General features: G+C 33.3%; 1 long non-coding RNA gene across 1 annotated transcript; it reads left to right on the plus strand.

Annotated features, from left to right (window-relative positions):
- Positions 1-598: 598 nt before the first annotated feature.
- On the plus strand, positions 599-13,816 carry LOC106881900 (uncharacterized). The gene is made up of 7 exons (XR_001410917.2): positions 599-634; positions 2,788-2,820; positions 4,403-4,435; positions 6,548-6,580; positions 7,243-7,278; positions 8,606-8,638; positions 13,536-13,816. It is a non-coding gene; the product is annotated as an uncharacterized LOC106881900 (long non-coding RNA).

The following is a 13,816-nucleotide window of genomic DNA, read 5'->3' on the forward strand; positions in this document are numbered from 1 at the left end:
TATATATATATATATATATATATATATATATATATATATATATATAATTACTATTATTATCATCATCATTATTATTATTATTGTTATTATCATAATAATAATAATAATAATAATAATAATAATTATTATTATTATTATTATTATTATTATTATTATTATTATTATTATTATTATCATTATTATTGTTTTCCATCATTATTTCCATCATTTGTAAATTGAAATGGGGAAATGAGAATTGTTTCTTAAAATTGAAATCGTGAGTGAATGAGAAATTAAAATGAAATCTGAATCGAAAAATATTGTAATTGAAATTCGGTATGGAAGCTAACAAAGAGTTCTTTTAGATTTTAAATATTGTTTTTCGATTTGAGTTCGGAGTTTCTTACAAATAGAAGTTTTCCAGTCACCAAATATAACTCATATCATAAAAATTATCAATTGTGTGAAGTTCAGATTTTACTCCCCGACCTTGAAAGAAAGAACAAAACCAAAAAGAGAAAAGAAAATACACAAAACAACAAAAACAAAACAAACAAAAACAAATTCTCATTCGGAGTTAATGTTCTCAATGCATTTCATCTTATTTTATAATATACAGATAAAGATCATGACTACGGTAGCAGGCGTTGGCATCGTAAGTATACAAATTTAGAATAATCTTTTTACCGAAAAATTGATATGCGATAACTCTATATATTGATTTGTAACATTGGTACAGAGCTACATATCATTGACAAGAGGGTATGGTATATTGAATCGATCTCAGCACTTGACTGGTACTTTGTTTTATCCACTCTTAAAGGATGAAAGCTAAATCTGACATCTTCGGGATTTGATCTCAGAAATTATAAGGCTGCAACTTACTACTGCAAAGTATTTTGTCCGACGCTCTAACGATCTTTCTAATCTATCATTTACTATCCTAATACTTCAATGGATGATAAACTTCATACATACATATATACAGGTATACTTGCATACATAAAAACATACATACATACATGCATACATGCAGACTTCAGCTTTTTGTCTGAACGTATATAGTTTTCACAAAGTCATCTTACCTTCATATGAAATAGCTTAGCTGTAAAATTCTGGTAAAGTTTTATGCGAATATTTTCCCTTATTTAAGGATTAGATATATATATTTCAGTATATATGTGTATACTATCACTTCGGCACTTGACGTGTGGCACACCGCGCATCTGTAAAGGCAAAATCAGTTTAATGGAGTACGTGAGCTTATGTGCAGCACAAGCATTTGATCATTATAAACAAATCCTCTGTATAAGGTGTTGAGCAAGAAATTACAGAACCGTCTTCCTTGGATCGAGAGATTATCATTAAATTAAGTATGTGTAAATGAGTTAAATAGCTTTTCGGTAAAGCTTCGTTCGTATTGCATGTTTATGAAGTATGTACGATAACACACACTTAAAAGCAAGGCAAAAATAGAAGAAATCTCAAGCTATGAATAGTTATGAAATTTAATTACTGCTAAATTCTGTCGAAACTTTCAAAATCTATCAGCATATTTTAAATTTACAAATCCTCATGCTTAATGCTAAATAACGAACTAGATCAAAGACAAGAATTTACAAGCTTTGGTGAAAGAGTAAAGTATAAGTCGGCGTACTGAAAATATATAATGCTGAAGAAGCTGTCCTTCAGATATAATTAATCAGATTAATATATGGCTTCAACGAAACAGGATATTAGTTCAAGAATCTCAGAATTTATCGTTGGTATTTCATAACATTGAATGGAAAGTGTAAAGATTTCTGAAGATGTACCAACAACTTTCAATCTTATCAATAAATAAATAAATGAATAAATAAATAAAGCTAAAATTGTTCACTCGACTGTCTTCCAGTACGTTTTCTTTATGATTTTGATTAGCTGTCCCGAAGTGTTTTCTTTATATAATTGTACCTACTGTATTATCATTACATTGTATCATCTCAGTTAACTGAGGGAAGAAACAGGGAATATGGTAGAGTATATATATTTCGCAGATATATTAACAAAATAATACAAGAAAAAAGACAGGAAATAAACACAAGAAAGTAGTGGCCGGTCTCAAAATACCATTAATTATCTCGTTTACTATCCTGTGATTCTGCACATATATCACTTAACATATTACTGAATGCACTATGGAGCTCCCGTAAGCTCGTATAATCAAGTCAAATCTGTCTTTTCTGTAATTCTAAATGTACTATTTTACATCTACAAGATAATTTAACATTATGAGGACCGAGTATTCTATTAATAATCTTGATAGCACGCCTCCACATCTACATTATTTCGTTGGTTGTGATAAAAAAATAGTTCTGTATTGATTATTTGACATCATCAAAAATATTCTAAACGGAATATTTTCTGGTTATTTATTTATTCTAAATATTAAAAAAAATTCTTATTTATTTATTTATTTATTTATTATTTATTTATTTATTTTTCTTCATTTATGGTCCGTTTGCATATTTAAATTTTGTGTTTTGACTTAAATCAAATTCACAAGAAAATGTGAAATCGAATTCAATTGAAAAAGTTATAAAGATTGTTGCTGAAATTAGGAATGGAACGGAAAAATCAATAATTTCAGTTGTTTAAATATCTGTTCTCGATTAATGCTTATATTTTAAATTCTATATATTCATGTCTTCAATTAACTCTTACCAGACAAAATTTGGTTTATAAAAATATTAGCTTGATGAAACTTGTATTTTAAACTGAAAATAATATCCTTCTAAAGATATTTCCGCTTTGTTTTCTAATATATAGGTAGACATCATGATGTTGATTGGCATGGGAATCGTAAGTAAAACAAACCTAGAATTATATTTTAATCGAGAAAAGTCAATGTGTAACTTTCTATATCAGTTAGTTGGCACTCCGTCGCTTACGACGTCGAGGGTTCCAGTTGATCCGATCAACGGAACAGCCTACTCGTGAAATTAACGTGGAAGTGGCTGAGCACTCCACAGACACGTGTACCCTTAACGTAGTTCTCGGGGATATTCAGCGTGACACAGTGTGACAAGGCTGACCCTTTGAATTACGGGCACAACAGAAACAGGAAGTAAGAGTGACAGAAAGTTGTGGTGAAAGAGTACAGCAGGGTTCGCCACCATCCCCTGCCGGAGCCTCGTGGAGCTTTAGGTGTTTTCGCTCAATAAACACTCACAACGCCCGGTCTGGGAATCGAAACCGCGATCCTATGACCGCGAGTCCGCTGCCCTAACCACTGGGCCATTGCGCCTCCACACTTTCTATATTAACTTCTGACATTTGTACAGGACTAGATATTTTCGATGAGAGAATAAAGTACATTGAATCGAACTCAGTACTAGGCTAGCACTTTAACTTATTCCCTCCGGAAGAAAGAAAGCTAACATTGACATAGAAGAATTTCAACTTAGGACAAAGTAGGTATAGCTACTTATATTCTATAAAGGATTTTATATGACGTTCTAATGATTCAGCAATAACGCCTTCTTAATAGCTATTTGTATTAAGGTACAATAAGATCCCTCAATGGGTGATAAACTTAATATATACAGATATTGTTAAGTGTAAATGTTATTTTTAAGTTTGAACGCATATAATTGCTTCCATGCTATAACATGAAATAGCAGAGCTGAAAAAAAGAAACGGTTATGACTCTATCTAAATATTGTTGCGTAAGTATCTTAATATTACACACACTTTAACATAAATGTATAAATAAGTTCATTAATCCTTTAGCAATAAATCTTTTATGTTATTTAAGTATGTCCGGTACCTTTAATAACCCGAAACACACAAAAAAAAAAACAAGTTGAGAATAATTATAAAATTAAATTTGATTAAAATTTGTTGATACTTCTAAAGCCATCATCTTACATCTTAAATTGTATATACGTTGACTATCAATAGTTAAATTCATTATAACCAACCGCTGATATAATTAAAGTACCCCTTATATTTGGCGTAATCCAATATATTCTGAACTGTTAACTTTTTTCTGTTTATTTATTTTGAGCAATCATTTGTTCATAATTTTTTACGTCCGTTTGAAATTCGAAATTCAGAATATGAATGTATCGTTTTAAAAGGAAGTCACTAGAGAATATGAAATCGAATTCAGTCGAAAACTTTAAAAAATAAAATTGAAATTCAAAATGGAATTAATAGAATAAATAATTTCAGTTGATTAAATATTGACTTTTGTTTTCTGTTCGCATTTTAAGTTCTGTATATTCATTTCTTACAAATGAACTAAAAATTCGGTATGTGAAAATATTTACTAAATGTATTTCATATTTTTAGTCCTATAATCCAGAATAAACTAAAAATAATGTCCTGATAGGGAATCCTTTTCTTCTAAATATATTTTGCTTTGTTTTATAATATACAGATAGACATCATGGCAGACACTGGCAAGGACATCGTAAGTACATCTAGAATAACATTTTTACTACAGGATCTAATATGTGATATTTCTATGTATTGATATCTGACACTTTTAAAAAACTAATTTTTGTATAAGGGAGGGTATAGTATATTGAATCAACGTCCGTACTTGGCTGGAACTATATTTTATCTGTTCGGGAAAGTTGAGAACCAGAAATGACGTCAGCGCAATTTGATCGCAAAGCAGAAAAGCTGATATATAATTACTGGACAATATTTTGTCCAACATTCTAACGACCTTTTTTATTCTTCGCCTCTATAGAATTATTTATTAAGCTGCAACAAAATATTTCAATAGGTGATAAATTTTACACACATACACGCACGTACACACACACACACACACACACACACACACACACACACACACACACACACACACACAGTGAATGCAGATTTCAGCACAAGTGAACGCATATAATTATCGCTTTTATAAAAGCAGCATATGAAACTTTTGAGCTACAAAATACGGTTATGATTATAGTTTTGCGTATATAAATATTATATATTACTTTAGCATAGATGTATAAATAAACCAAATAAATTTCGATAAGGAACTATTCGTTCTGCATGTTTATGAAGTGTGTACGATGCAATACAGCCAATAAACTACAAATATGCAGTGTACTCTCTCTGCAGTTTCTATTAATGCGATAACTGCCTTCGTTGCTATGGATCACCTAGTTGCGTACCACATTCTACTAGATGAACTTCTATCAATATTTTCTTCTGCTGGCAACCTTCTGCAGTTCTCTTCCTAAGCATATTTTCCGGCACTTGTAGATGCACACATGTTCAAGCTGAACATCACCTGCATTGATCTCACCATTCTTGCAGAGTCCCACCCCCAGACACATAGATAAAATATTATGAACTCAAAAACTGCGGGATGATTGAAGTCATTTCACTTGCGTTTTTGACAGTTTTTGGGGATAAGTTAAGCACCCTACGCTACTTTTTCTTTCCCATTTAATACAACGCTTTTGTGCTCGTATAAGAAGAAATTAATTCTATTACTAACATTTGCATGACAGAGTGGCATAGCTGCAGAAAGCTGATTACATATTCAACATTTCTTCCTTATGCCATTAACTTTGTCTTCAAATTCCACTGATTTCTTGTTTGCCTTTCATCTTCTGGGTTTGATAACATTAGAACCGATCTAGCACTAGATCGATTAAATCAAACGTAAAATTGCCCCTAAATCTCTCACCTTTTTCCAAAATTTATTTCTAACATATGCACAAAGCCTCACATTTTTGGGGGAAATGTATTGCGTATCAATTAGCTACAATACTTGGTTTGTTTTTATTTCATAGAATCTGTATGAAGGAAAAGCAAAGCCATCTTTGGTGGGTTTCGAAATACTAAAAGTTATTTTGTCCACTGCTCTTTGATTCTCGTTATTCGCAACACATGTCAATCTACTAACGAGACTCTTAAAATGCATAGACCACTTAGTAGGTTACCATGCTCTCGATAATACAATTGAGCGTTAGTGGGTCCATACAATTAAATTAGATCTTTCTACTGCTTTTACTGCCCTATTTTACATTGACATTTGTCGGTGACTTTACTGTGTGAGAATAGAGAATCCTGTTAATATTCATTCCAAGATGTCCTACATAATTTCGGCGGCTGAGACGTTGAATGTCATGCACTATTTCGTAATCATAGTTTTTCTACCTCGATTACTTGATGAAATTCAAATGATCTCAAACAAAGTATTGTATTTCCAACAGTTTTAAAAGAAATTTTTGTATTTTATTTTCGCCTGTTTGAAATTTGTTTCAAAATCATGAATGAATGGCAAATAGAATACATTTGAAAAATTAAAAGATTAATTGAATTTTGGAATGGAATCGAAAAAATAATTTTAATTGTTTAAGTACTGACTTCCAGATTTCGTACCTTAAGTTCAATATTTAAAATTCTTTCAAACCGACTCTTCTCACAAAATTTCATCTGCAAAAATATCAGTTGACCAAATCTCATAATTTAGTTCTATCTCCCAGAATAAAATGAAAATAATATACCGAAAATAATTATTTTCTTCTTAATATATTTCACTTTGTTTTATAATATACAGATGGACACTATAGGAAACCTTGGAATAAATATCGTAAGTATACCAATCTAGAATTACATTTTATCTGCGAAGAGTTAGTTAATGTGTGGTTACATTAAATTAATCTCTAAAATTGGTATAAATTCAATCTTTTTTTGACGGGAGAGAAAAGTTTATTGAATCGACTTCAGTACTTGAATGGCACAGTTGTCTTATCCATTCCGGAAGAACGAAGTTCAGCATTGACATCGGTGAAATTTGATCTCAAGGAGTAACTATCTACTGTAATCATATTAGGTTATTTAACATAATCCAAAATATTTTAAATAGAATATTTCCTGTTCAGTTTTTAGTACTTAAAAAAAAAAACATTTTGTACGTTTGAAATTTGAAAAGCGGAATATGAGTGTGTTATCTTAGACTCAAAATCACGTGTAAATTTTAACTCGAATTAAATCGAAAAATTGAAACAAATTGTGATTGAAATTCAGAACGGAATCGAGGAAAAAAATTCAGCTATTTACATATAAGACCTTCAGCTTGTGTTCGTATTTTGAATGTAGTAATTTAATTTCTTTCAAATTGACACTTATCACCGAAATTTGAATCTATGAATATTTCCGCTTCACGAATTTCATATTTTAATCCTACCCTCGAGAATAAACTGAAAATAATGATCTAATTGGAAATTATTGTTCTTGTTTTATACCATATAGGAAGAGTTTACTTGAGAAGATATTCGCGTAGACAATGTAAGTATGAAAATCTATAATCTTATTTTAACTGGGAAATTTTAATACTTGACTGGTACTTTATTTTATCTACCCTGGTACGATCTAAGGAAAAGTCAGCCGTAGCCAAATGTGAACATTCGGCAACGTAGATGGATGTAACTTAGTGCCGGAAGTAGTTTTTACCCATCTCTCTGCGACAATCCCTTTTCTAAATATTAGAAATTGATTTCATACTTATTATAGTTAATGATATAATTGACGTATGTCTGGTTCACTTCGCACAACTTTCTAGTTTAAGAAATCTACTGGCTGTCTTTATAGACAATCATACCTGGAACAGGCCAGTGGACAAATACAGCTTATCTAGAATTTGCTTTCCTGATGTAACACAATTATATACCATAAATATCAAAATCATGTGATTATATTATAATCTGTTCGACCGAAAAAATAAAACAGCGCATTTCATTTCTCCGACACTGTAAACTAGAGATAAACTTTTGAATGTTTAATACACCTATTTACAATTATTCAAAAATATATAATTGAATATATTAATTGTTGTAATCTACTTATTCATACATAAATAATTTCTAGAACAAATACTAAATTACTTAGTTTATCGAAGTAAAATAATTTTGTAAGTAAAAGTTTAAACATTTATAAATAAATTAGCTATTTAAAAAAAACCAAAACAGAAACACGTACTTGGAAATAAATGTTTTTGATCACAATATGTCATTAAGTAAAATTATTCATATACTATTATTATCATTATTATTATCATTAATTAATAAATAAAATGAATGTATTTATAAAGTATAATTTAGTATAATGAAGATAGCTTATTTGTAATCTATAATTAATAATTAACTACGAATATAATGATGTATTTTACAGTAAATACAAATATTTTTGCTGGAACTAATACGAAATACGAATTAATCCACTAAAAAGTCTTTTTCCAAATGCCCACCTTACAAAATTTAAAATAACAAACCTTAAGTCTCAATAAAAAAACTTTAAAAGGAATCAGTATAAAAATATGAAATTAAAAGATAAAATATCAAAAAACTTAGTGCGGATCAGACATAGTAACAATTAAGGAAACAAATGTTTTAGTCTAATAATTTAATGTCTTAAAATGACCTTGAGCAAGTGAACTAGTGGTTAGAACAACAAGATAGTGAAATAAAGTCCCAGAAAGACCACTGATTAAAATGTGGTGTGAGCAGAACATCCATAGTAAGGGAAATAAACTGAAAAAAAAAAAAAAAAAAACGCTTATACATTGATACTGATCATTACAGTGACATAAAATGTTATTTTGTTTCTATCTTTGCAGTCAGAAGACGTTACACCCGCCATGGTTAAAATTGTGAGTATACTAAGTGAAATTACTAACCTTATTCAAGTGGTCCTAGAAATATTATTATGTTTTATTCCGAGATAGCTACAATGTAGTTCAGGCAACTTAAGATTGAATCTAAGAGGTGTTGGAAAGTTTGCGAAGTCAGCAAATCGTGTCAAATCGTCAGAACAATGAGGTAATCACCTAGGTATATTCCACTCAACAGCTAACTTCAATCAGATGGGAAAAGATCTCACAAAACGGTTATGATCCACCCTGTAAGTAGCAGCAGTGGTTTCACAGTGGAATCGAGCCGCGATTCGTTAGTCTGAAGTGTTGAACTGAATTGTAGTTGCAGGAAAACATTACCGGCAATAGACTGGCATCTTAACCATGGGACTATTTGTTTCTCATCTCATCCAGTTATCGCAGACTTTTCTTTTATCTTTTACTTGTTTCGATCACTGAGGCTAGTCGAAAAAATCGATTCCATTTCTTTTTTTTTTTGTTTGTTTGTAAATCTGGTACTTATTCTGTCGGCTCTTTCGGCCTCTTATTGCCGGACCGCAATGTTACGGGGATGCAAACAAACCAACACCGCTTGTAAATTGGTGCTGGGGGACAAACACGAACACAGATATATAGATATAAAAAAATATATTCATACATACATACATACATAGATATATACGACAGGCTTCTTTCAGTTCCCGTCTACGAAATCCACTCAAAAAGTTTTGGTTGGCCTGGGGCCATAATAGAAGATACTTACCCAAGGTACCTCACAGTGGGACTGAGCTTGGAACCATGTAGTTGTGAAGCAAACGTCTTACCACAGCCTGCACTATATCGTATAGTTGTAATGTTTTCTACATGAATTTTAGCAAATAAATACGAAAATTTAACACATTAGAAAAGAAGTGAATGACCTTTCAGCATTAAACATAGTCTTTTACCACAAAAAGAAAATTAATGTTAATATACTTACTACATAAGGCGGCGAGCAGGCAGGATCATTAGCACGCCGGACAAAATGCTTAGCGGGATTTCATCCGTCTTGTTCTGAGTTCGACTTTACCTTTCATCGTTTCGGGGTCGATAAAATTAGTTCTAGGTGAACACTGGGGTCGATTTAATCGACTTACCTGCTCCCTCGAAATTGCTAGCCTTGTGCCAAAATTTGAACTCAATATATTTAATACATGGTGCATTAAAAAGCTAATAAGAAATATGCTTTAAGAATAAATGATGCTAGTTCATGATAAATGTCAATTTCATTTTTTCTCCTGGCAAATACAAGAGACAACCCTGAACATGCACGCACGCGCACACTCACGCACACACACACGCACTCACACACACACTCTCTCTCTCTCTCTCTCTCTCACTCACACACACACACACACACACACACACACGTGTGTGTGTGTATATATACTACGGATTTCTACACAGTTTCTGTTTACCTAATTCACTCACAAGACATTAGTCGACTCGAAACTACATGCTCAATGTGCCACCTCGTGGGAATGAACCTGAAACCACATAGTTGCAAAGCGAGCTTCATTTATAAATTAAATAGATTAGCGGTGTCGTTATAGATAAGTTACTCTTAACACACTTAATGTACCATGCATTAAAATTAGCATGAACTTACCTGTCGTTTTACATACGAATGGAGTGTTTGAGTTTCTTAATATATTAATTTTGTGAAGAAGACGCGTAGCCTGGTGGGTCGGATGTTCACAGTTGATATCATTAGGTTGATACAAATGGAAGACTATGAAGAGTAAAAGTTATGACGTTTCGGACAGGGACCCTTTTAGGATATTAGAAGAAAGTCCAGGAGAAACAGAGAAAAGATGGAAGAGATGAAAGGAGATAAAAAGAAAATAAAACCAGGAGAAAACGCGCGGAGGTTAGGTTCACATGTTCGACCTCTAAAACCCCTACACCACCCGCACATACACGCACATATGGTGCATATGTCTTTGGTTTTGTTCAAAAAGCTAAAACATGCTTTTGTATGAAACCAATGTTGCCCCTTTTGTATATTCAAATGAATCTTGTCTGTCGATGTATTGATATGAATATTAGAACATCTTCCGAAAGACAGCAAGCTGGCAGAATCGTTACCGCACCGGGGGAAAAAATGCTCACCGGTATTTCGTCCGTTTTTACGTTCTGAGTTCAAATATCACCGAGGTCGACTTTGCCTTTTATCCTTTTGAAGTCGTTAAAATAAGTACCAGTTGAACACTGGGGTCAATGTAATCGACTTGCTATTTTCCCCAAAATTACTGGTCATGTTCCATAATTTGAAACAAGTGAAATTTTCTTGCTTCTAACTTCAGACAGAGACGGCTATCATTGAGAACAACATGATGTAAGTATTTAGAGTTCAGATTTAGTCCCAGTTTAGAATTTGATTCTGAAATCAGAACACTCCATTTCACCTCCCTATGTTTACAGTTTTACGTACTTCTTTGCTATTAATATGGTGTTTATTGATGATCTGATAAAATGTATATATCTAATAACTGATGAATAATATTTCAAAAATAATAAGAAAAAATACGGGAACCACATACTCCACAGTATCTTTGTTACAGGGAACTGGTTTGTTCAGATAATTATGGCAGTAGATTCTGTATATTTAACATTCACGCTGAAGCGATGTGATATATTTTATTTAAAATGAAGTGATACGATTTTCTCAGAAAATTTTTTACTTTGTTCAACTCTTCACTACCAAGTACAAAAGCGAAATTTTGTGTAAACTTAAGGCATTTGATAACCAACGCAAAGATTATGCATTCAAATCTGCTTCGTGCGTGGATTTTTATTGAAAATATCTCCGATTACTAAGCTATAAAGAATAACCCGAAAAAAACTTACCACTGACGAGCAGCAAAAAAAAAAAAAAGGCAGATGCATGAGACTAAGTTGACTAGGGAGGGATGTCTTTTCTTAATATGATTCTTGATTTAGCGGTTCTGTTATTGTTTCATTTACATTTTATAAACTGTTGCTAAATGATTTTTCAAAATGCTTTTCCCATTTGCATGCTACATAGAGAATATCGTGCCGAACAGTTTGGCGAGCAAGATACTGTTGTTGCTGTGTAGCACCATGTTAGATTAGAATGAACAATGCAATACATATAAGATGCGAAGGAAGTTGATCGAATGATTAGGTGCAATCCACATGATCTACTTACTATACGGCACGTTTTAAGAGTAGTAGTTGGCACTCCGTCGCTTACGACGTCGAGGGTTCCAATTGATCTGACCAATGGAACAACCTGCTCGTGAAATTAACGTGCAAGTGGCTGAGCACTCCACAGATACGTGTACCCTTAACGTATTTCTCGGGGATATTCAGCGTGACACAGTGTGACAAGGCTGACCCTTTGAATTACAGGCACAACAGAAACAGGAAGTAAGAGTGAGAGAAAGTTGTGGTGGAAGAGTACAGCAGGGTTCACCACCATCCCCTGCCGGAGCCTCGTGAAGCTTTAGGTGTTTTCGCTCAATAAACACTCACAACGCCCGGTCTGGGAATCGAAACCGTGATCCTATGACCGCGTGTCCGCTGCCCTAACCACTGGGCCATTGCGCCTCCACGTTTCAAGAGATACACTGGTTAATCGTATGGATGCAGAGTGACAGTATGAAGATGTTGCACTATCTCCGATATTCACTCTGTATCTGCATGCCTATTATTATTTAGCTCCGTATTAACTCCGATTGAAAGGATTATGATCAAAGCCACTCCAGCTATGATCATCCGTCTTAATTTCAGATACAGAATGTAGTTCTAGAAACGATATGAATCCTTCCTTTTTATAGACATTTGCGCGTTCTTTGAAGTAGATATGGCTGCTATTGCTAGCAGGTACAGTGATGACATAGAAGTTCGCTTGTTGCTTTGAGAGGCTTCTTTGCGCCTGTAGATTCTATTATTTTTGATGTGTATGTTCTTTTGTTGCCACGAGGGATTAGGCGAAGAGGGATATTTTGTTTAAAGGATGTTTTTGTGAGTCTACAGCACTATGTTATTTTTTTATCCAGCATCCCTGATGAAATTTTTTTCCTAAGTGCAGGTTACCCAAGACATTATTTAATGTCTTCGCTTATGAGACGGTTGGGTATCATTTTAAAGAAATCTACTTGCAATCTACAGCTGGTCGAGTAACAATGTGGATGAGCTCTCTGTTGTCCTTGGCAGCGTAGCCAGATGGTGGACGTTGTCCGCTCCGGGCAACGCTTTTGTGGGGACGGCACTTTTGGGATTACTGTATTAAGTCCGTGTAGGTCGCAAACCTTAGAGCTGCCGTGGCAAACACTCTACCTACGTCACATGTTGCTCCATGGTGTTTTAAATTTTTCTCGGTGTTTGTAATGATTGTATATATGCCGGAAACTGTTAAGATTGGAACTTGGAGTTTTAAAAGACAAATCCTTTCGATTTCAGTTGTTTTGTTTCTTTGTGTAGGTGGTTTGTGAGTGACCTATGAATATGCGAAGTGCATTATTTTTGTTCCTTTTCTAGTTTATTATGGTTTGTAGAAGAGGAATTGGGACCGAAGTATGTTAGATTTAATGCATAGTTTGCATACTAATGTTTCTTTACATATCTGTTACACTGTAGGTTTGTGGATTTGGTAGACGCAATATCTGTGAGAGAGAGAGAGAGAGAGAGAGAGAGAGAGTGTGTGTGTGTGCGTGTGCGTGTGCGTGTGCGTGTGTGCGTGTGCGTGTGCGTGTGTGCGTGTGCGCGCGCGCGCGCGCGTGTATGTGTGTGTTCATGAGAGGACGTGCATAATTCTTTTTCGAGCCTTGGTATTATCTTTATATGTTCTAATTTGAAGGAGTCCATATTAAAATAATATTTTAATGATTTTCTTTTCGTTTTTCTAAAGTTTTAGGGGACAGCAGTCGAAGAAAGTGCACAATCTCGGAATTTATAGCTAAGCAGTTCATTATGAATAATGGTGTTCATCCTTTAAGGATTATTTTTTGCTTAACCGTTCACTAATGGGTATCACTAAGAACATCTGTCAACAGTGGATGAGACACTATTTTCCGCTATTTTTCCAGACATTTTCTAAAAAACTACATTTACTCACTGACTATCTGAGTCCGAAATGTTCTTACAAATGTGACTTAATAAATAATTTTCATAACTGAAAATAAAAACAAC

Source organism: Octopus bimaculoides, chromosome 8, assembly GCF_001194135.2.
Source record: "Octopus bimaculoides isolate UCB-OBI-ISO-001 chromosome 8, ASM119413v2, whole genome shotgun sequence".
Taxonomy (NCBI): Eukaryota; Metazoa; Mollusca; class Cephalopoda; order Octopoda; family Octopodidae; genus Octopus; species Octopus bimaculoides.